This window comes from Phalacrocorax carbo, chromosome 7, assembly GCF_963921805.1.
Source record: "Phalacrocorax carbo chromosome 7, bPhaCar2.1, whole genome shotgun sequence".
NCBI lineage: Eukaryota > Metazoa > Chordata > Aves > Suliformes > Phalacrocoracidae > Phalacrocorax > Phalacrocorax carbo.
Genome location: NC_087519.1, coordinates 44,958,976 through 44,982,975, shown reverse-complemented (window position 1 = coordinate 44,982,975; position 24,000 = coordinate 44,958,976). Strand labels below are relative to the sequence as shown.

The 24,000-nt window shown below is 45.8% G+C and overlaps 1 long non-coding RNA gene across 1 annotated transcript in view; it reads right to left on the bottom strand.

Moving 5' to 3' along the window:
* LOC135314390 (uncharacterized) overlaps positions 1–24,000 on the bottom strand; it is a 74,406-nt gene that overhangs the window by 22,527 nt on the left and 27,879 nt on the right. Inside the window, exon 9 of the long non-coding RNA XR_010373890.1 lies at positions 12,466–12,556. This is a non-coding gene — a long non-coding RNA (uncharacterized LOC135314390). The remainder of the gene's footprint in view (positions 1–12,465; positions 12,557–24,000) is intronic.

Below are 24,000 nucleotides of genomic sequence, written 5' to 3'. Positions count from 1 at the left end.
ATTTTTCTTGACTGAAATAATCATAAAATCAGCTCCCATTCAGGCTTCTCCCTGCTCCGTCAGGAAAAGCCCTGCTAGCTGGCATGCCTCGCATACTGGGAGCCCATCTGACTCCTCTGCCAGGGCTCTTGCCATTCCCAGCAGTTACTGTGCCAAGAACAGACCTGGAAAGAGATTGTGTGTCTGCAAATCAGCATCGTTTTACAAAAATGGGATGCTATATTCAATGCCAGGGCATGGGAACAACAATTAACCATCACCAGGGCATGAATACATGCAAGACACAGTACATTAGAAACTGACAAATAAAAACACATGCAGGATAATGACAGAAGATGAGGAGAGAGAAGACAGAAACCAAAGGGCAGAAGTCAGGCTGCCAGTTACATGCCGAATCTCCAGTGCACTGGAGTTAAGAGGGATGTTATTAGTGCTGAGTTTGCACCATCATTTGAGATGGAAAGAGCTATTTGTTCATTTACTCGTGCCATTTGCAAAATGAGAATTCAAGAATCAGAGAGAAGGACTAGGTTGCAGGATGCCACCTGTGAGCACACACGAGGTGTGTACTGGAAGAGCCTCATCAGCTGTTCTGCTGTCAAGGCTGAGATGGGATTCTCACTCCAAGTCCTGTGCTCTGCAGAACAGCTAGCTCAGTGCTGCACATTCTTCCTCAAGCAGCAACTTGGTTCATATGCTAGCTCTAGAAGTGACTTCCTTTTTTTGCATTAATATTTCTGGGATGCCGTTCTGGTCCACTGAACTGGCGTGAAAATTGAAGAAAAACTGCAGATTTCTGTAGTTCTTGGATAATTTAATGCAATTAATTCTTCATGTAATAACAAAGAGTTAATTGATATATAGTCTGAAAGACAATGAGAATAGATTTACATTAATATTATTGTCAAGACTACTACCTTCCCGAGAAGCAAGTCATGCCTAGATCTAGGCAAGTCTCCTGTTTTGTTGCCACCATGTTTCATGTGGTGTCCACAGCTGCAGGGACAGAGAGCAGCAGGGACCTGATCATGAGATGTAATTGCACAGTGTCACTTGGTCCTACGTGCAGGTAAGCCTGGAAGCAATGTCAGGCTTGTGCTGCTGCTGCTCCTAGCCCAATAGGGAGATGATAATATTAACAAGTAAGGAAGTGAAGCATCTCCTGCTAAACACCAGATCAGGGTGTCAGAGTGGAAAATAGGCCCAGCCTCTGTGAGCACGTCTTGTAAATAAATGAGAAGATTGTCTTTTAAGGTGTGCAACAAAATCTACTGAAAGGAACATGAGCCTTTCCATTGACCTGACTAGGTGCATCACACATTTTAGGCAGAGGAAAATGCACCCTATTTAATTGTACATGTTATGTTCAAGTTGAGGGGATTGTTCTTTAAGATCCGGGATGAGAAACCTAACGTATTGCCATTGCAGCTGCAAAGTCATAGCAGTGAAGAAGCAAGCAATTGCTCTGCTTCTACCTCAGAGAAAATGTGTTGAAGACCTGCTGTGAAGTGTATGGCAACATGCAGACTCTTGCAGGCTTTCAATGCAAGTACTCTGTGTATGCTCCTCTGCCTGGGGCATGCTCACCTGCCATTTGTGTGAGATTGCTACGGTTTTATTTTTAGTTCATTGTCCTGTACAACATTTGGAGTTTCTGATCCATATATACATCTCCTCGGAGTGGTACATTTGGAAAAGCCACTGGGTGCTCCCGCCTCCACTTGCACCTGAAGCCTCTGACCGTTCACAGCGCTGAGCTTCCAAACCAGTCCCTCTTCCATTATTTCCTCAGCATCTGGCTTGCTTTTGGTCTGGCCAGCAATTTTATTTGCACCGTCTGGTCCAGATATTGGCCATGGCTCTTTGCAACAATCTCCCAGTTCTGCTGTGACCCATGTGGAAGGAAGGGGCATGGTACAAGACCTGTTCTTCGCCTCATCTGTGTTAAAGACGCGGGCATGGCTGGGCTCCTCCGGTGCTGCTCCCGCTCCTACAAGCAGCCATGTAATTCAGTGCAGTCACCACGCAGCTCACTGCAGCTGCTCGGTTGTCTCTCCTCCTCCCTTCTTCCTACACTTGCTGCAGGCACAAAATGTTCTCAGGCTCCCACAGTCATCCCCTGGGGTATGCCAAGTCCATATGTTGCTGTCCCCTTTCACATGCATTTCCAAAGAGCCAAAAAATTCACTCCTTAGAGATACACTTTGTGCACAGTCCATCCATCAGAATGAAGAAACCTAGCCAAGATGGCCAAAAAAATAGGTCATTGCTTAGTAAGGCTTCACTTAACATTCAGAAATATCAAATATATTATTTTGGGGCAAAGTAATATCACCAGCCCTATTTCCAACATAGCATGCATAACTTTTTCTTAAGTAAAACGTTTTTATACTCTTTTGCTTTAAAATTCTCAGTTTGCCAGGAACAGAAATGTCCTTCTATATTACACAACAGACATCCATTCATTCCTCTGTTTTTATCAGCATTTAGGCCTACGATCAGAGGACTGTTAACTTTATTCTAAGAATCATCTGTGTGTATTTTGAGCAATCAGGCATCTGTACAGCTGTACTTGTTTACCCCAGGTAGCTAATGCTGTTGGAGACTTCTGCTCTGTCCCGGCATCCAGAAGGGAACATGACGTTTCACTGTTGCGGCGGACTGGCAGATTGGTGCAGGGGCTTGTAACTCCCCCAGCGGCCCACTCCCCCTCTGCAGGCTGCATGGGGCTGTAGGCCTCTGAGCCCAGCTCTTCACATGACGTCTCTGTCCCTGAGAGAGAGCATCATTGAGTGAACTGAGGCTTTACTTAAAGCTGGCTACAAAATATAGATGTATTTAAAACATCAGACATTTTTTGACTGACACCCCTAACTAATGGGTAAGTTCATATTTTAAGATAACATCACGTTCGTCAGTGTCACAAACGATCACTGCTTTAAACATCATCAAAATACTTCCCTTCATTAAGGATCATCTGCAGAGTCCCCACATGCAGGAAGATCTCTAGGACAAGTCTCTAGGACACCAAGGCATAATCAACATAAAGAACTGCACTTTGAATGAAAGCTTAGACTTTGGGCTGGAAACGTCTTCTCCTGAGCAGCAGCAACTGCAGCTCACGTCACAACGTTCTCAACAACACCTGAAGATCCCTATTTTAAAAGGGACTGAACATTAAAATGCAAAGCTAAACACTCGTATTCATGCCTGTGACAGCCTGGTGGGGCTCATCTCCCTTCCTGTCTCTTAATGTATATAAATTATCCTCCCAAATAGCTACTTTTCCATCAACAATATGCACAACAACTTTCCAAAGGCAAAGTGGAAATCCCTGCAAGTATTTCTGGTGCTGCTTCCAGCCAGAAATAACAGTAATCTGATCCACGAGTGAATTCCATTTCTCTTGCTAAATTCCTTTGTACAAATATCTTTGCTTTGAAAAGGTTTGGCAACAGCAAGGCACAGGCTAATTTTACTTATAAGGTGTGAATCAAAGAAGATTTGCAAGTTTCTGAATCACAGAAAGGAAGCGTCTGTGGCCTCTCTTACCAATTCTGTCAAGAGAAAAATGTCACAGTTCAGCTATTTTAGATACAACTTCAGACCTACTTGCTGCAGCTCTGCAGATCCCCGCCTCCCACTGCCCTCGTGCTCTCCCTAAGCACAGCAATGTGGCCAAGTCCAGAGTCTTGTCTTGGGACCTGGGAATCTACCAGCCTTGTTCAAACCCTCTGTTGTTAACAGATTGCATTACCATAGGCAAAATTTAGTCTGCAGCATTAGAGAGTTGAGTAAATTATTAGTTCGGGAGAATCCAGTGGACACTTTGTGAGAAAAACAAGTGACCAAGGAAAGGGTGAGCTACTCTCCACGCTGCCCAGCACCGAAAGCCCTGGGAAGCTCAGGGACTAAGCTACAAACACTGCTGCAGCAGAAGCAAACTTCCAGGGACTGCATAGCGCCTAAGGCCTGGCCCCACTGCAATGTAAATGAAGGCCTCCGATCAATTAACGGCTCTGGGCTCCTTTGCTGCTGAGAGCACTCCCATCCAAGGTAAGGTTGTTCTGAGGATGGGGGCAGCTCTGCCTCACTGGCTGCAGCAGCCTTGGGGAACACGTATAGCTGTTCGGCTTCGCTTCCTACAGTCCCAAAGTTTTCACAACTTCCAAGATGCTGTTCATGGCCATGTTTAGCCAGCAGCTCAGCTGCAGGGGTCACTGGCAAAACCCAAAACAGTGGGAGTTTATTTTTGTCCAAGCTATGTGGTTGGCCAGCCTGTTTCTGCGGTCCCCAGGAAACAGGCGCTGCCACCCCACACGGTCACCAGGGTGCTGGGGCCAGAGCTGCTGCAAGCACTCTGCTAACATTTTATCTCTTCATTCACTGTCTATGACAGACTTGATCTCCTCCAGCCCTGCACGGACAATGCCGAGGGCTGGGAGGCTTTGACTTGTCTTTCCAGTACCATCACTCATCGCTCTCCAGCCTCTAACAGACCACTTCACTGCCCTGCCCTAGTTCAGGGGTGAACACCACCAAATCTCTCTTAAAACGGGTCCTGAGGGTTTACAGATGACAGGCATGGTATAAAAATTAAACAACATTGTTTGCCGGAGTGGAGGGTCTTCCATCTCCCAGCAGTCTGTGGGATCTGGTCATTGAATATATGGGTGAATTCTCCCATAAAAGTCAGTATCAGGCATGCTTAATCTTGCCCAGTTATTATTGTACACTGCCTCTCTGCAGCCTGAGCACATCATCTCCTGCACAGCTCCATGGTAGATCACAGCCATTTGTCAAACCAAATTGTTCCCTGACAGTCTGCGGAGACATATATTTGCCATCTGCAATCTATTCCTTGGTTTCTGGCGAATATTTTCAGTGCTTTCTTTTGAAAGCTGTTTCAGATTTCCATGGGCTTCTCCATAACCTCTACTAGTAAAGCCTCACACAGTTTAATTGTTGACAGCTGTGTCATGAGAAATATTTTATGTTTCTTTTGTTGTTCCTCTTGCTGCATACACTCAAGTTACTACACTAAGGGCTGCTTGGCTGTGTAACATGCACCAGGATGTGGAAAGCAGACGGTGTCCTCTGAGAGTGGCTTACTGGGGGATTTAATTGTTTGTTACAGTTTTACAGAGATCACTGCAGCTCCGTACGTTAAAACACAGACCAGTAAAAGGCATTTGAGCAAACAGGTGTGAAGCTCTGAAATTACAGATTATTGATAAGCAAGTACAGACTTAATTAGTATAACGACTGTATGCAGTGCGCTCAGCTATGTGTCATTTCACAAAGGAACATCCAATGCCAGCAACACATTTGTCAGTTCGGAAAACTTGCAAAGCTGTTTTTCCCTGCCCAAGCTCCAAGGACCAGCAGGGTCCATCTCTCTGACAAAGGCACCTGCCACACGCTGGCCGTGCGCAAGCCAGCAGGCAGGCGGGTTATTAGGGGGAGCCAAGCAAGGCTATAGGACCTCTGCTTGCACCTAACGGTAGCACAGAGAGAAGAACGGGGCCACGGCCGTACTTCCAGCCCAGAAGCAGAAGAGCCTGGTATGAGCAGTGTCTGTGCCTCTCTGACCTAAAGCCCAACTGTGCCATGACTTGTGTTGTCCTTGATGCACCCTTTATCTGTGGAAAGTCTCACTCCAAAGCAAACATGTACCTAGATGCAAAAACCTCCATACATACAGCAAAGGCCAGCATTAAAATGTTCAGGTCCTGGCCTCTGCGACTCTACCCATACGTTTCACTCAGTAAAACGCCACATGGGAAGTACTACGCTGGATAAGAGTGAATCTCTCCTCTTCCTTTCAAGGAGTTTACATTTCAGTTTCATGGTAAAGAAAAATCCTGTACCAAAAGGAAAAAAAAATCACTCCTGATTAATTTTTTTTTATTTTGCAGGCAGAAAAGGGACTGCAAATATCTGCAGAAGTTGTGGCATCTGAGAGCATATCTAGGATACGTGAGGTTGTGGTAACACTATGAAAGATGGAAGATGCTGGGGACTAGATTCTTCGCTCTTTTCTGCCAGGCTGAACTCAAATCTGAAACATCTGTTCACATAACTTGAGATGAGCTCTCACAGTCAAGTAACATAAGCACAAACTCTCCCTGACATCAGTGCAGAACAACAAGTTAAGCTTTTTGTGGAAATCTAAGAATCCAGGCACTTCCAATGTTCCCTGCAACCACAGAATAACAATGTGTTTTCACTACCAGCAAATCACTTGCAGAGAAAAATCAGCACTTTTTACAAGTATTCTAAATCCTGAAATCTTTGTTTTTTCTAGAACTAAATTGTACACATTGTCCTTTAGGAACTATTCAAACTGGCCAGTAACAGCTATGTATAACATACATCTCAGGCCAGCAAAATTGGCACTTGAACAGCAGGTCTTAATTCAGCTTATTACAGAGATAAAGGTCAGTGGAAAATACTCAGTTTTGAACACGCACTACCACTATTAAAAGCATAATCCGAAGGGCAGAGAGTAGGATTTTAGCTGAAAGTATTAAGGACAGAATTTACTTGCAGAATTTGCATCCAGAGCTCAGTTCAGGGCTCACATCCCTCATTGCATCCCCAGGCTTTGTAGAGGAGGGATCTATGTTTTGTGCAGGGCTCAATTCTCTTATAAATGCCTATACATACTTACACAAGAAATACTTCTCTAGCTATGTAAGATACAGTAAATTCAGAAACAGTGCAATGGCAAATCAAGCAAAAAGCTGCAGAACTATGTGCTATCTAGACCTTTTCCCTGCTTCTGCAGCTCTAAAGCAAGCGTTGACTGCAAACCTCAGAGAAATCTCTGCATTCAGCATGTTTTGGAGAACGAACCCCCTTCTGTCAGAGAAACAGTCCGGAAATCAGGGTCAGTTTCTAGTTCTGCTCCCAATTCTATGTGTGCCTGTAAAATTCACTTAGTTTCCATGCTGCTGTTCTCAAATCCTTTGTTTGCCTTGCCTGTTTAGCAATGGCTAAGAAGGGACTGTCCCCAGCTATACAGTCATGTACCTGCACAGAATCCAAGGCAGGGAACTGGATTTGAAGCGGAGCGCTGTAAAAGCCACAGGAAGGAGAAAAAAAACCCAAACGAACAGGGGGGGGGGGGAAAAAGAGTAGCACATGGTATCCAGTAGCTTTTCAACGGGGGCGGAGGGGAAGGCCATTCTAGTTATTTTTGCCTTCTCTTTGAACAACAGTAGATGGAGCTCTCCTTTCACCAGCTTCAGGAGTCCATTAATGCCTGCAGTATTACAAATTCGAGCACTGTAATTATTCTGTCAGCACCTGCTAGGGCTGCTGCATGTGACATATCTGTGGTGGTTACAAAGGAGGGATCTCAGGCTCCACGGCTGCCTGCTTGACATCATTCAGAAGCATGAAATGCTCTGAAACTTGTAAATGACAAAAATGTTTGATTAACCACAGTATTGCCTTTCCTTCCAGTTAAGCATTGTGTAATATTCTTCCTTTCATTTGTAAATTGTTACCAGGATTACATGGAATCAGCACGGTTTGGGAAATGAGAAGGCATGTTTTATTCCTCTTGCAAAATAAGGAATGACAAATTTTGCTTGCCACATTTAGAGAGAACGTGTATAAAAATTGTCTCATGTCTGTAAGCACTGAAGACTATGCTATCCAGAGGATTTTAGAGGAACTAAAGGTCAAGGGATTCGTGGCCAATTTGTCAACCACGGCTTGCAGATCTAACGCCCGCAATCTGTATGTAACAGCAGGACAGAGGAGGAGTGATGAGGGGGAACACTGGCATTTATTTGCATCTTTGCAAGTTGGGAAAAATTACAAGTGCGTATGTTGATTTTCTCTTTTTCCCTCCATCTTCATGTGCTGCTGTAGGTGACTCCAGTAAGGCCCTGCAGGGATACAGACACGCCTTCCTACTGTCATGCACCACAGGACCAGAACTACAGGTTGCAATTTCCTCAAGACATGTCAGCCAGATCTTCTGCAGCAACAGCTGACAAATGAAATAAGTCAGAGAAGTGAGAGCAAAATTAGGTGGCTCTAGCTTTTTGGGTGGTTCGGGGTTTGGGTTTTTTTTTTTTTTTTTTTGGTTGCTTAGCTGGTTTGGTAATGCACCACGCATATCCTGCTTCATTCTGCTGCACATCCAAGTGCAGGTTTGACTTTAAACAAGAGTAATCACATCCTATTCACTGCCAGGACAGGCTATCTTCAAAGCCAGTGTACAACTTATTATTCTCTGGAAACATGTATGCTATATAAGCAATATCTAAAAACACATTTTGACTTTTTTTTTAGATTCTTTGAAGATTTCATGTTAACCAAGTAGGAAAACTGAGAATATTGTATAGTTACATGAGATGCTGGAGATGATATTTGCCAGCAAGGTAATTCAATACACATCTATTCTGGCATTCAATAATTAAAAAGAGGCCCCCAGCAGTGAATTGCTGGGTGATTATCTCACAGCAGCAGCGATCCTCAGCCACCAGAGAAGTGCCAGCACCTGCAGACAGGCACTGGCAACTGCGCACCACGTCTTCACAGTCAAGCACTGAAATGCAAGCAGGCAGTACTTTTAGCAGAACTAATTTTTCATTTCTCTGAACAGAAGTTAACAGAAGAAGGGAGAATAGACACCCATCTCTGAAGACAGGGTTTTTCTACTGATTAGCCTGGTAGTGACTGACTTTCTGGATTTAAGACCTTATCCTGCCTCTCTGATTCTGCATAGATATAATGGTCTGTTCAGACAAGATCTGTGCTCCAGCCCTAAAGGAGTAAAAATCTAGGTAAGGACTTAGGTGTTTGGTCTTTAATGAATAGAAGCCAACAGCTGACAAATTAAATACTTCAGAGAAGCGAAAATTAAACAGTCCTGCAGTCACAAGTGTTGGCATATGGAAAGCTGCCACTGAGCTAATAATAGAAGTGTCTACCGCAGCAGAGAGGGAGGTCCCAACGTCCTAGAGCAAGCCATACATCTGGGCACTGGGAAGACAGCCATTAGGCAATGTATGTTTAAGTAGCACATACTTGCTACCTTCCTGCCAGCTATTCATCTTTTGCAACCACAGGCCAAGGGCAGCAGTCCACAAGCAATAATGCAGCACTGGGGACAAAAATCAGAGATTGGACTCTGACCACCAGGCTCCTGTTTTAGCAGACAAGTTTCCTGTAGCCACAGGAACACAGGAGGGTCCTTCACCAGCACACTGCCTGGTTGAGTACAGCTGCTTTACTTAATTCACGAAAAAACTGACAACAGGTTCATTTATCACACACTTGCATTTGCATATTCTGGACACCAGCCACTCTCTTGGGTTACTTCAGGTATCTATGAAGAGCATAAAACCACCTGGGACAGAGTCTTCCTTACTCACATCAGCCTGACTCCTGCATAATTTCTTTGTGCGCAGTGGAGCCATGCTGCTGGGAAACAGGAGGAGAACCAGGGTCATTACATGGAAGATGAGCAAAGTATGCAGATATTGCTCACAACCAGAGATGGAAAATGATTTACAGACAGGTGGTTATGAAGCTATTCAATAGTATTTGCATAAGGTATTCACCCATTAATGAGCAACAGAGGAAAGCGAATCAGGACAGTGGAACTGCAGACAGACAGCAGCCAGGCTACCTGTCTTCAGTTGTCTACAAAAACCAATCCAAGCATAGATGGGAAGACCAAAGAATGTGATGTGCTACAGTAGCCACCAGCAAGATCATGCATATATTATGATGCCCTAGGAGGAGAAACACACTCACGTGAAACAAGCATCACCCACACATACATAGCTCTCTTGGAGATGACAGACAAGGTTGATTCACAGCACTCCTCCTAAATAGTGTCCTACACTCTGTAATACAGATAGCTGACAAGAGATAATGGGCACTAAAGAGCAGAAGTGAGATAAAGCTAAAGAGAAGAGGGAGATAAAGTGCTGAAGAGGAGATATGCATGAGTGCACGCACACACAGAGGGAACAAGCTCTAATAGAAAGTACAGACAGGCTCTGCCAGCTTCAGCACTGAATCACTGCTTCTCTTCCCAAAGTATCTGGCCCATGTACTTTAGGAGACATTTGAAGGTACTAAGCTGTAGAAGGATTTTGGCTGCATCACTACTGAGCAAACTAGATAATAAGGGGCAAACCAAGTGGAGGCAGCAACTCTGCTGATAAGTTCCCATCAGCCTAGGGAAGAGCAGCTCCTGGTGGCTGAGGGTGGCAGGGAGAAGCCTCTGCTCCCAGGGAAGCAAAAGGAAAGGAAACTCTCCAACAAGTCTCTTGGCTGTCTGGTTCTGTACCCACTGACATCCACTGCAAGGGGTATTTGCTGGCTCAACATGATGCACCATTGGTTTGGGTGGTGATGACAGAAAGGATAATTAAGCCATCTTCCCCCTTTGACAGAAAAAAGACCCAAGTGTCTCAGAGTCACTAAAGGGGATTTCTGCCCCACTGTCCCTTTCAGAACACCTGTGAAAACAACCGCCTTAGGAGTGATCAGCATCTTATGCTCTGAACTTGTGCATAAACACTCGGTGCACACACACAAGCTACTTTTCAGTCAAGCCTGATACTGATTGTCCATAATGATGGCAAACACACCCAAGACTTTTTACCGTAGGTATATGCTCCAGAAAAATCCGGTCCTCTTTGCCTGCAATTGTAGCAAGAAAGAAATAACCTCAAAAAGAACCTGCAAGTTCTTCTGTTTAATGTTTCAGTGCTTCCTGGTCAGAGCTGTTCAGATTAGAAGCCAAGAGACTTCTGACAGTCTGCATTTCAAGCTCCTTCCAACAAATATAGTTATTGTCTTCCACATATGTCAGGCCTCCACAAGCAGAATTTAGCTGACAATTTCATCCCTACAGAGACTTCACCTATCAGTACTGCATCATCTATCAGTAGATTAAGGCTTTTATATCACACCTGTTTGGGAACAAGAGCTTCAAAACACTCAGCTGCATCAGTTGAGTTTATCTACAGCCTTTTGCTAACATCCCTTTGAGCCTGCCAGACCAGAAGGTTTGGCTCCTGCAGCGCTGGACACACCTGGGATGGATTTCTTCAGGGCTGGCCAGGCTTCTCAGTCCATGGAGGAATGGATGGCTCTTTCTGCTTGCTCGATGTACAAGTTACTATGGCCAGGCTTGTCACCAGCCAGGAATGACAGGGAATACTTCTGAAGGCCTGCCCTTTCCTCAGCACTGGGTGCTGACCACAGCCACAGAAAGATTTTTGGCACCAAGGATGGTGCCCTGGCCTTCTCTACCTACTGCTCCTGCATTTTCCCTCCCTTTGGTTCCTTTATGCCTTCCTCTTCCGCTGCCACGGTCTCTATGCTTTCCTGCCCCTGCTTTGGTTTGAGCAGTGTGTGATACAGCAAAATGTGAAGAGCATGAAGCAGGCAGAGGGAGTACCGGGAGGGCTCATGCCTTCTTATTCCCTTCATGCCACTCCTGGGAAGGTGACACTTGACCATGCATAGCAATGGTGCTGATACCACATAGGGCAGAGCTCATAAATGAAAATAGCAGCAACACTGACAGTACTCACAGGTCTCAGAAAAGAAAGGTGATGTGGAATTGGCTTGCTCATCTTTTCCATGACAGGAAACATTTCAGTCTCTGTTACCAGCACAAACATTGCCTGCTTCAGTCATTGTTTGCAACTCATAATACTCTGCCCCAGGACCACACAAATAAGGAAAGCCACAGTATTCCTTTTGCTTTCTATGGAAAGAGCTCAAATGCAATAAAACCCAAACTCTCTGTGTTGTTCTTTGTATGCTCCAAAGCATTCAGCTGCTCATCATTTATCGTGTTACAGCCTATGGATGTACCAACCTTCTAAGTAAAGCAAGCTGGTCACCCAGCAGTCAGCTGCTGCAGTGACTGCAGGACAGGCAGTCTGTCTGGGGGCCAGAAGCTCATGGGCCAGCAGAGGCTGCCAGCAACAGCGCCAAGAGGAGCTGTCAGCCAGCCTGCCTCAATGAAACAAAAATCTTCCGTTTTCTATCCAAATCCATTAACAGCAGAGTAAAGAGGCAAGGAGGAAGAAGGGTAACCAGCTCTCACAAGTACTTATACAGCACTGTCTTAAGCTACCATTTTTCAATTACTTTTCTGCTTTATGGCCCTTAGCACAAGAGGAAAAATGGAGGTGAGATGCAGAAAGCAATCAGTTTCTTTCTCACGCATTCACACCAAACCAGAGCCTGGATCAGGGACACCCCCAAGAAGCACTGGAAAACACGTTCAAAGCTTTGTGAAAAATTGTTTTTGTAAGACACAGGTCATTTTGGAAATTACAAGCAAAAGGCAGCGAAGCACAACAACTTTTTGAAAGGTACCCTCATCAGAAAATTCCTATGGTGTTTCAGACACCCAAAATAAAAGTTCATGGCTTCATAATGTTAATCAGGAATACCGTAAAGAAGCCTTACTGGAAATCACAGGTGAATCCTAGGGACTTTGATCTAAGCCGCAATCTGGCTGTTTCAGATCTTGCTGCAGAAAGGTTCGTAATCCTGAAAACTGAAGGGAGGACATAGCAATGAAGTATGTGTAAGAAAAAGATCCATCAGGGGATGGGGTGAATAAATCTGATTTAGTAAAACCAGGATGGGATATGACATTAGCATTGTCTTGAATGGTCCTGAGCTGCAAAGTTTGTCCACTTTTTGCTTCAAGGTGGCCTGCCCACATTTCACTTTGGCCTGCCCTGAAGCACTGTTGACCAGAGACCCTGAGGCAAAGTTGACTTCCCCAGCACTACCCGAAATCCCCCCACCTGCCATCTCCAACGAGCTGCGGAGCATGCACAAAAGTGGCACTGCTCTCCTCACCCTTCTCAATTCTCTTGGGAAAAGAAAGAAAATCTTCTGACCCAGAGTTACAGCAGGCTCCCAAACACCGCCACGCTGACCCCAGAGGCCAGGTCCGTGCAGCAGCCTGCCAGCACCCCAAGGGCTGGGCGCCTGCTCCCTCCCCTGCGCCTGATCCAGTGCAGCACTGCCCAGCTGGCAGAGGGAGCGTAGCCTGGCCCCCAACCCTGTGCAGAGGGGCAGAGGGGCTGCACAGAGCCTTCTGCCTGCTCCATACCCGGGACCGGGGAGCAGGAGCATGGCCGTGGCCGCACACACCTGTGGCCCTTTGCCCTGCTGCTGGTTCCCCATGGCCATTGAGACAGGGACCCTTGGCGAGGCAGCTCCCCATCATCATGGCCAGTTGAGCCCAATCCCCCAGCAGCATGAGACCATCTCCAGGGTGTCCCAGATGTCCCTTCCAAGGGCTCGGTTACAAGGAGAGAACACAAACAAGGGGCCTGCTGTGGTGGTGGGGCCCTCGTACCAGCCTCAGCTCCCTGAGGGGTCCAATGTCCTGTCCCAGGACAGGCCTGGGAGAAGGCAGGGCAGCTTGGATGAACGGGAGGACGGTCTCTTGTGCAACATGTCCTGCACCATCACTGCAGCGCTCGTCCCCATGACGTGCCCGGCCACATCACAGGCCATGCCCAGGGAAGCCTGCTGGTGACACAGAGTCCTGCTGTGCTTGGGCCACCTCCCCCAGGTGCAGCCCGCAGCTCACGCTGGCTCTGCAGCAGATCCCAGCACAGCACAGAGGTGGAACAGCCTCTTGGCTCACTGCAGACTTCCTGCGTTTGGAGATGCCTGCGTGCACCCCAAGCAGCCGGAGGGGAGGGTGGAGAGGCTCCAGACATACAAGGCACCAGCCCCAAGGCCAGGCGCTCGAGCACAGGTGACCTGGGACGTACTCGGACCAGTCCATGCCAAGGGACAGCACATGGCCCCATGCTACCAGGCTAACACATGCCGATGTACCCCATGCCCAAGGCAAAGGAATGACTTCCCAAAGCCCACATGGGTGGTGAGAAATGCACAGAGTGGTCCAGAACCCTTTTCTGTGTGAAAACACAGTGAGTCAAGCCAGCTGAGCTCTCCGAAGCCCATGCCCAGCTTTAGAAGGTCTGCAGCAACCCAACAGGCCCTGGTGTCAGCTCCTCACCTTCCCAGGCACTCCAGGGGAAGGCCAGGAGGGAACAGACAGCTCTGAAACAGACAGCATGTTGCCAGCACCACGACCCAGGCATGCAGGTCTCCTCTGGAGATCTCTCCCCCAAGCCATGCTGCCTCTTACCACAGGTGAGAGCCAGCAGGACCCCAGCAGTGCGAGCACAGTCAGTGGTCTGCTTGTCTCCCCCACAACTGAGCAGATCATGCTCCAGCTTAAAAAGTCTTTGTTAAGAACTGAAATATTCCCTTTTTTCCTGCATCCGTGATGAACACTCAGGCCTGGATGCTATTGGAAATACTAAGAAGGAGGCGTCAGTGAAGGCCATTTCCCTTCCCATAAACAGCTTGAACTTGCTTTTTTGTGTTAGCTTTTGTTTTATTTATAGTCTACATTTAAACAATTAATTAGCTAGATTGTTTTAATGATCAAATTCTTTGTATTTCTCATTAAAAGCTGGCTCAAACAGCATTATCTTTAGTGATTGCATACATGGCTTTTGGGGTGTTATGTACCTGTGTTTGGCCGAATTACTATAGTTTGCCTGTTTACTGCAAGTGAAGGTTTTCTGGGGGAAACAGCATTTGCAGTAACAAGCAGTCCTTAGGCCCCAACAGCACGAACTGTAGTTTACTGTAACATACCAGCTATTCCAAATTTCTTTCTAACCTACATTATATAGAGCATAGAAGTTTCAGCAGCTGTAATTTTACTCCATGCAGAATGTGATTTTCTTTCATGCATCAAGCACCAGCTTGCACAATAACCCAACAGTCCCATAACTGGGCTCCTCATTTTAGAGGTTAGAGCGAGGTCTCCAACCCCACCCTCCGGGTGTCACAAGTATTAGATATTTGTGTGTATGAATATGGTGCAGAATTACACCAAAGCTGGTATATGTGTGCGCAGCTTAGAAATACAGAAACACAAGGCAGAAATTTGATTTGGTAAAGCTTGGTCATCAAAACACGAAAGCAGGAGAATATATGGGCAGAAATCTAATTTCAAAACACAGTAAATGCGTGTTAGTTTTATAGATATTAGTTATCTGCATGGGTCTTGAAAAACACTTGTATGGAATAAAGCAGTTAAGAGGTCCCATGGTTTTTGTTACCACCCAAAGACAGTGTAAAGCAGCAGCTTTGGTAGTTTAGATTCCTGAATTTCTTAGATTATTACGTAAGGAGACAAGAGACAACCATGATGGGCATCTCACTACCTGCCTCTCCTCCTCTCTGTACTCTGGCCCTCCCTCAACAGAGCTCTTCCTTTTTCTTTTCTCCTAACTTCATGTTACTGCCAGTCCTGGTTTTCCTCCCAGATGGCAAACATTCATCTCCTGGCTACATTCACTTGCAAGAAGAAACAAGCCTTCTGCCTTGCTCTGCGCAGTATTAAATTACACAAGACTAAACTTCACTGCTAACCATAAATGCATCTAATCTAGTAAAAAGCTCAGAAGTCTCAGTCCTGTGGGTAAAATGCAGAGCACCAGTTTTAAGAGTATTTTACGTGGTAGACAGAGGCTGCTCATTCAGCATGCTAGAGGTAGATGAACACAGAACCAGCATTAGCAGCTGATCATTTCCACGACAGGAGAGATTTATCCTGCAGCACTAGATATTAAAGTCTTTACATAGTGTGCCACCCACACAATAACCCCAAAGATCAGAATCAAGATCACAAGACACTGGCACACATGTAGAGATGATAATAAAGAAAATTCAATAAAAAGACAGAGATACAAAGACATCTTTAACTCCCATCGTGAGCACTAGACCAAGGATGGAGGCAAGGAAGTGCTCTGTTCATGTGCCCCCCCAGTCATCACTACATTCCTTCGTTTGAGGGGTTCTCATGTAGGTAAACAACACCCCCCTGAGCAAAAGTCAGGAGCTCTCTCATAAGAGGCAATGGCAAGGCCAGCTAAAGAGCACACAAGCCTAAAGCCACGCGTCTGAAGTTATTTGAAGACACACACATATATGGTAAAAGCCTCCGGTTTAAAACATAGGTTATAAAAGCCAAACAGTTGTGCCCAGTACTGTGATCAAATGCCATCCTTATTCCATCAGAGCTTAAAATAGGTTTAGTAACAAGGCAAAGAACTGTAAAAATCCCAAGCTGCTGCCAACAGACACACAGTGGGCAGCAGCATCGCACTGGTTCACTTCACTTCCATCGACTGTGGTGTTCATAGAAGGAAAGCCTCCATTATGATTCAGGAACTCATTGAGCTGAGTGTTGATACAGCCAGACAAGAACTTTATCGGCAAACTACACACTGCAAAAGGATCCACAGACCACAATGTTAAAGCAACCCAGCCCCAGCCTTACAGGCAGTGCATGCACACCCAGCGTGGGTAGCCCCTTGAGAGCACCCTCAGCTGCTAGCACACAAGGCAGGAGACCCCTTACTTCATTTACCCAATCCACAAGACAAAAACTGGGAGCAGGTTCACAATCTGTGGTCTTCTCAGATCCCCTGAACTCCCTCTGTCAAACCCAGGTACTTCTTATATTTTAGCTATTGACTGCACAGGCTTTGTTAGTGCTGGAGGCTGAGGCTTTGTAACAAGCCCCAGGAGTTCAGTACATTCTGTTCAGAGTGCCAAAGGCACTGAATAACCACTTACATTTGCGTTTGCCTAAACATAGCCTAAACATACTGCAAGCAAATAGCAGGAATAGGTTTAGCATTCAAGAGTACAATTAAAAGCAAAAACCACCCATCAATAATTTGGTACTTCTCCAGAAAGACCAGAAAAAGCCAATATGAATCAGATTCATTGAAATGGTATTTTTGTACTGAAGCAAAAAACAAAGAATATGAAGTTTGAAATGTTTGCCAAGAACTTTAAAACCTATTTTTAACCAGTCAGTACATTTTATGAGCTTATCTGTAGATAAGATAAGCTGCTAAATACCATTTCTGAGGTTCAGACTTTTTTGCTACGGACGTGCAATCTCTGTTGCTGGCTGAGCCTGACTGCTTTTCTCTGCAGCAGCAGAGAGATCACAGAGAGGTAGCCAGCCTCACAGCAGAACTGCTGCATTATGAATCAGATCATGCTCACCAGGAAAAGGCAGGCTATAGTGTTTAGGGTGGGCTAGAGAGAGCCAAGAGACTTGGGGTGCTATTCTTGGCATCACCAATGATTTGCTGCATGACCTTGTGAAAGTGACTTAATCATTGCATACATCAGTTTCTCAGCCTCTTCATGTTAAACATCAGTAGTACTGCAAAACACCCCAGAGGCTGCTCGCTTTAAGAAGAAAGGGAGAGAAAGAATTAGACTATCTGAAAAAGAAAGGAAATAATGTGGTGCATCTAGGTGCAGTCACATTTCGGATTTCAAAGGCAGTTTGGACTGTGTTTGGAACAAAGGCTCTAACCCAAGCGATAAAAGAGAAATTAAGTGTTAAAAAAGGTACAGCATCCCTTTACAATTATTTTGACCCACTGGGTGTTTGACGAGGCAGACATTGCTATAATCGAGTGCCTGTGAGGTGCCTGGATGCTGTGGAAGTGGATGCTCTGATATACCTGACTAGATTCGTCCTCACAGCATCCCTGTGTGAGAGAAGCAGGACGCTGAGCACTATTTGGTGGGGAGACGGTTATAGAAGAGTACTCCCACAGTTAAAGATAGCCCGTGTTGCTGGATGCCAGCAATTTTTAAAAGAAGCTCCGCCTGGTAACAGCACAGGATACAACCTACCGGTGGTGGAGAGAAATACCCACTCACAACTGATGTTACACCAAGCCTCAGGCAGTGGCTCAGGGAGCACACTGGTGCTGACACAGCCCTTGCCAACAGCCATATCAGCCAGCCCATGGCGTGGTATGATGTCAGCTGAAGTGTCTCATCAACAGGAGTTTCACTGAAACTGTCTCAGCCATGCCAGACAGCACGTCATTCAATCTGGCACACCCTGTATCGGCCTGCAATAATCTGTACTATAGACATGCAACAGCCTCTGGAAGGAAGCACCAGGTGTACGTTAAAACCTGAAAGGTCCTTAGTTCACACTAGTCTTCAGTGAATAACCACGGCAGAGGTTTCCTTAGCACAGCTGCAGCAGCAGAGGGGACTGTTACAATGGCCAAGCCTGTTCCATCCCAGTCAAACACTGGCAACAGACACCTACAGTCCCACTCGCTCCCAGTTTCTGTCCTGTTGCACAGGATAGCTTCGGCTGCTGCCTAAAGCCAAAATCCAGCTCAGTGTGATCGCCGGGAGACATTAGTTCTGCTTCTGTCCCACAGCAGTATTTTTTAATCTGTAACAGAAGGCTCCAATGTGCACAGCTTATCCCAAAACATCCATGCTTCAGTTTCAAAATGCACCACAGACCAAATCTGGAAACTGTTTATTTGCTGTGGCTGCCCCCCAGGGCTGACTCAGGTGAGAAACATCCACTCTTCTCTGCTAGACACACCACGTGCTCCCCTGGCTGCTGTCCACTCACATGCCAGAGCCCAGGACTCAGACAGAAAGGTGAAGGCAGGCAGGAGGAGATGATTAGAAGACAAACTGGTAAGTAAAAAATAGAATTGGAGCAGGAGAGAATGTGGAAAATGGCAGGGGACACAAGCGTAAAACCTCTGTAAAACTAGAGGTTACACAGAACTGTTAAAGGACTACTGGATAGTCTGTGGAAGGAGAAAGTTAAAAGAAAAAGGCTACATACACTATAAGCATCAGAAACCTTCGTGTTTGTCCTCTCAGGGCTTCCAAAGCAGCAAATACAAGCAGGAAGTGCCCAGAAAGCACCAGAAGAAAATTCTGCCGCAGCTGGGGTAGGCAAGGCAGGGAGGCAGCACTGAGCCGAGGAAAAGGCTCTGCATCAGCATCCCCCGTAGCACACCAGGCTCTGTGGGACTACTCTGAAACGCGAGCCTCCACTTCAATAAATGGGAGTCTCCACAGAGGAGACGTGAGACTCTTAATCTGCTGTGTTTTGGGCGGGGGGGGGGGGGGAGTTTGGTTGTTTTTTAACTACATTCATGAACGCATTGTCACCAGGTACATATGTCTGTGCCAAAACTCTTTTCCAGAATACTGGCAGCCATGGCAGCAGAAAACATGACCGCTCTCTGATTACCACATACACTTTCAAAGCTCAGAGAGATCCTAGATTGCATCCTGCAGACCAGATTCACAGCTCCACCTCAACATGCCACCTCATGGTTTATTGGGACAAGCTGTCTCCTCTTTCTGCGCACCACACAATCTCACACTTACTGTTTTCACTTTTTTTACGTCTAGGTTAGCTGTACCTTTGCCGAACAGAAACACTGTGATTCCCAAGAAAGAAATTGTGACAAATCACTTCAGACAGTGACAGCAGCTCCGTGACAGTAACACATGGTACAGTGAGGCTTGTGGACAGGGACTGTGATCCCCATTTTACAGACAGGAAAATAAGCCCCTCCTGAAGGCAAGGATGCAAAATGGCACCTTCTCAATCACCAGATCAGCTGCTTTTGAATGCTACGAATCCCTGTGTTTGCTCTACATTTACCACGTTAATCCTACAAACCCACGGGAACACAGGAGCACAAGCCATTGACTCTCTCCCCCTCTCTGCTCCGTAACAACCACAGATCTCACCTCACCCCTTGCTCCGTCACCAAACACCCTTTTACTGGACATCCTCTCTAACAAATCAATTATATGATTAACTCAGTTCAGATAAACTCAGGACAATTACTGTACCTACACCCAGCTTGAAGTCCTCTGCTGCTTCTCCAGAGGGCTTCATGTGCCTCCTGCACTGTGGATTTTTTTCCCCCTAACTGTATCAGTAGGGCAAATAGAAAAGAGCATGCCCTCTCAAAACATCTCTCCAGTGGAGCAGTGATTACAAGTTACAATGGTCCCATCACCACAGTGTTTCTTCGCTGCCAACAAAACCATTTATAAAATCCCAGTTCCGCACAGATGTACATTACAAAACCTAATGTAAAGGAAACCACTTGTGCCATTGGACCAGCGTGCCTGACAGCATCTCTGCTCCTGGCAGAGGTCAGGGCCATGTCAGGGATCCAGTGTGAGTCTTGGAGCCAGCCTGCCTGAAGGAATCAGCACAGTCAGCTACAGTGTGAACCAACAGCCGAGAAATCCCTCGCACAGAGACCCTCAGCATGCCCTGGGTGCAAGGCAGCTTACCCCTCTGTCAGACACTGTCCATGTGAAGGCTTAGGATAACTTGTGAGCCATGTGTTCATGTTCTGGTATCCTGCACATGCAGTTCTCCATGTGGAGATACTCTGAGGACCCTGGCTGTGCTTGCAGAGCTGGCAGAAAGACGTAAGGGGGAAAAAAAGCAAAGCCAAAAACCAAACCCAAAACAAACAAAAAACCCACCCCAAGTAAACCCCATCCCCCCAACCCTGCTAAGCCTTTCTGCTGCCCCCCAAAACCATGCCTTACAATGCAACACAGCCTCAGCACAGATGAGCTAGCTCATGGCTTTCTGCATTCTCCTCCAGTTGCCTGCCCTGCTGCTGTACTAACACAGACACAGCAGTCAACACAAGGCAATACATCCACCAGGCCCTCATAACAAAACTACTTCCCAGAATAGAGCTATACTTGCTGAAACCTGGTCAAGATCAACAAGCAAGGGAGAGACTGAGACAAGGACTCAAACCCTTCTGATTTATACTATCCAATTCTGGCCACCACACACAAACCCTATTTTAGTTTTGCTACTTCTCCCATTTAGAGAAGCCTCCTTGACAAGCACGTACTGTGGTTCCTCCAAACCCATAGCAACCTCGGCTGTTTAAGAGACAGGAGTTCTCTATCTACAGATAGATCCAACCTCTCCACCACAGCCAGTAGCAGGAATTTTTTCCTAGGATTTCCTAAATCTTTTAATCTTCTAACTCTGAAATCTGTAATTCTACTTTTTAAAGCCCATATTCACGAAGGGAGATTGAAGTGACCAAACTGCCGGTACCAGGGAGAGAAGAAATCCTATTTTTCATTCTTCAGCTGCAGTTCATGACATCTCATTTCACAGTCATCAGCCAGGAAAAGGCTTACGTAAGAGTTAATACAGAGATTGAAGTGACTTACAGAGCATTACCCTACAAGAAAAACACCCTGCAACACACTGAGAAGGAACTGTATTTGTGTCCATTACTCTCACTGGGGAGCAGAACAGCAGTTCAGACTGGTGTGATCTCAAGATTTGGCAATATTAAACATCACTTAGTACCAGAGAGACTTGGACATACCAGAGAGAGTCCAACAAGGGTCCATGAGTATGATGAAGGGATAGAAGCACATAACATCCAGGGAGAGGCTGAGAGCACTGGGAGCATGCAGGCTTGAGAAGAGAAGGTTTGGGGGGATTTTACCAATGTGCAAGTACTGACAGGGGAAGTAAACAGGACAGAGCCAGAATCTTCTCAGTGATGTCCAGGGACAGAACAACAGGTGACAGGCAGAAACTGAAATACAGGAAGATCTGTTCAAGCACAAGGGAAAATGTCTTTACTGTGAGGCTGGTCAAACAGAGGGATAGGTTACCCATGGAGATTGTGCAGTCTCCATGCTCAGGAGATATTCAGTACAGCTGACAGCACTCTGCACGTCCTGCTCTAGTTTCCCCTGCTTTGAAGAGAAGAGTTGGACTAAATGATCTCCAGAGGTCCCTTCCAACCTCAGCTGTCCTTCAGTTCTGTGAGAAACAGGAAGAATGTGATTTGTTTAGTTTAGAAATAAAGCTGAGGGTGGGCATAACAGATCCTTTTGAAGACAGTTATCCATGTTTCTTCTTCCCAGTACAGAACAAGAAGTAACAGGCTAGTTTTGGGGCAAGATGATGTACGTTGCGTTTCTATTGGTAGGAGTATCTAAGTGCTGGAACAGACCATGGAATCCCACCAGCAGCATATTTAAAGAGGACAATGGGTGAACAGCCATCAGGATGGCCTAGGTATTACTAATCTTGCTTCAGAGGGGACCTGACTTCTTATCATATTTTAGTGACTTAAAAGATATCTATCCTCCTCCCCCAATCTTCTGCTGTCCCACAACACCAAACTTCTGTGCCCAAACTTTTTTTTTTTTATCTGTAGCATGTGGAAGGCTCTGAAATGGCTTTATAAAGGCTCAGAAAAACAATGTATCTTTTTAGAAATACTATTCCAGTTGCACCGATAGATTTCATACTTCAGAGCTAGAAAAGTGATATAAAAAAGTGAAAGTCTCAACCTTCTGAAAGCTGGAAACACACATCTTTCCCAATTTGTACTCTATGGTCAATGAAAACACAATTTAATCCAGTCTATGAATTCCTCAAAAACTGCTTGGTGATTTCAAGAATTCTTATTTGGTTCATTTAGTTAAAACTAAAATCTACAGAAGCTTGGCTTTTATATGCTGTTCAAATATGCGTGGTTTATTATAACCCAAGGTAAGCTGTGGTCATCTGAATCGTACCTATTAGCTTAGGCTAGTGTCTTCCTGTCTGGTTCCACAAAACCGTGTGGATCACTGAACAGAAGTGACAAACTCTCCTGTTCACCATGTGTTTCTCCAAATCAGCCTGTGGGAAAGCTGGCCACAACAGTCCTCCTCCTCCTTTTGCATTTGAGCAATACTCAACCAATAGCCACCGGATGTGGACCATGGCTAGGGAGGGGCTGTAGGACAAGTGTAGATGTTGCTTACTAGCTTGCCCTTTTCTTTTCTCTGATCAGCTTAGCATAGACATTATGGTCCTACGTGGCATAAACAGTTTGTGGCATAATACACAGGTGGTTAAGGAAAAAAGAGTCAGGACAAAGATCTAGTGCATGCTGCCAGGTGGACCACCTAAGTGAATGGGAAGCTCTGCCTCCTCTGTTAAGCTCAAATAACTTCCACCTGTGATTTAAGCCCAGCCCTAGATAGCCCTAACAGTGAAGCAAGTCTCTGCTGCAACCAGGGCAAGAATCACAGGAAAAGCATAGAAATATTTTACCAATCTTGTAAGTAAAACACTGCTGGGCTTAATGGCTGCCATGCCAACACACAGGATAAACATCTAGTAACATGTACCACTGGCCAGTTCACTGACTTATCTGACATGTCACCACTGCTGATGGCATTACTGCAGGCTCACAGAATCCCAGGTTGGAAGGGACCACAGGGATCATCTAGTCCAACCTTTCTAGGAAGAGCACAGTCTAGACAAGATGGCCCAGCACCCTGTCCAGCCAAATCTTGAAAGTGTCCCATGTGGGACACATGTCAACCACTTCCCTGGGGAAATTATTCCAATGGTTGACTGTTCTCACTGTGAAAAATTTCCCTCTGAGGTCACACCTGGTGATTATTAATAGTACAAAGTCTTACTTTCATAATTTCCATACTGTTAGAAGAATGCATTACTGTAGGTACACTCACTTTCTTAGCATTTCATTTGAGACACCAAGCACATATGTTCTGACTCCAAATATTTGTGTCTTGGCCTCAGTGGTAGCAGTTTCATACAGTAAGAGAAGTGAAAGAAACATCACCAAAAACCCTGGTGTTTAAGTGCAAGTGATTTCTTTTCTGAAGGAAGAGTTTGGGCCCCATTCTCTGCTGACCTAGAGCTCCTCTACTTCTCCTTGGATTTCAGCCCCTGCTTCAATCCTTCCCACTGCCTCAGAATGTGGTAAGACTGCCAAGTTTCCCTAAGTAACCAGCTGAGGATTCCTTAGTAGACAAGGCCACTATCAGTGTCTAGCCACTTTCTGCTCTTCCCCATATAAAGCAAGCTCAGAAAAGTGCTAGCTATGAACACATCCAGAGCTCTGCTACTCCACAGAGCTGCCAGTCTACACTGACACACAGGAAAGCTCAGCTCAGCCAGGAGCAGACAGTGGCTTCAGTAAAGTGGCCTCAACCACTTGGATGATAGAGCAGAGAATGGGTGGCTTCAGCCTAGACGTCTTCAGC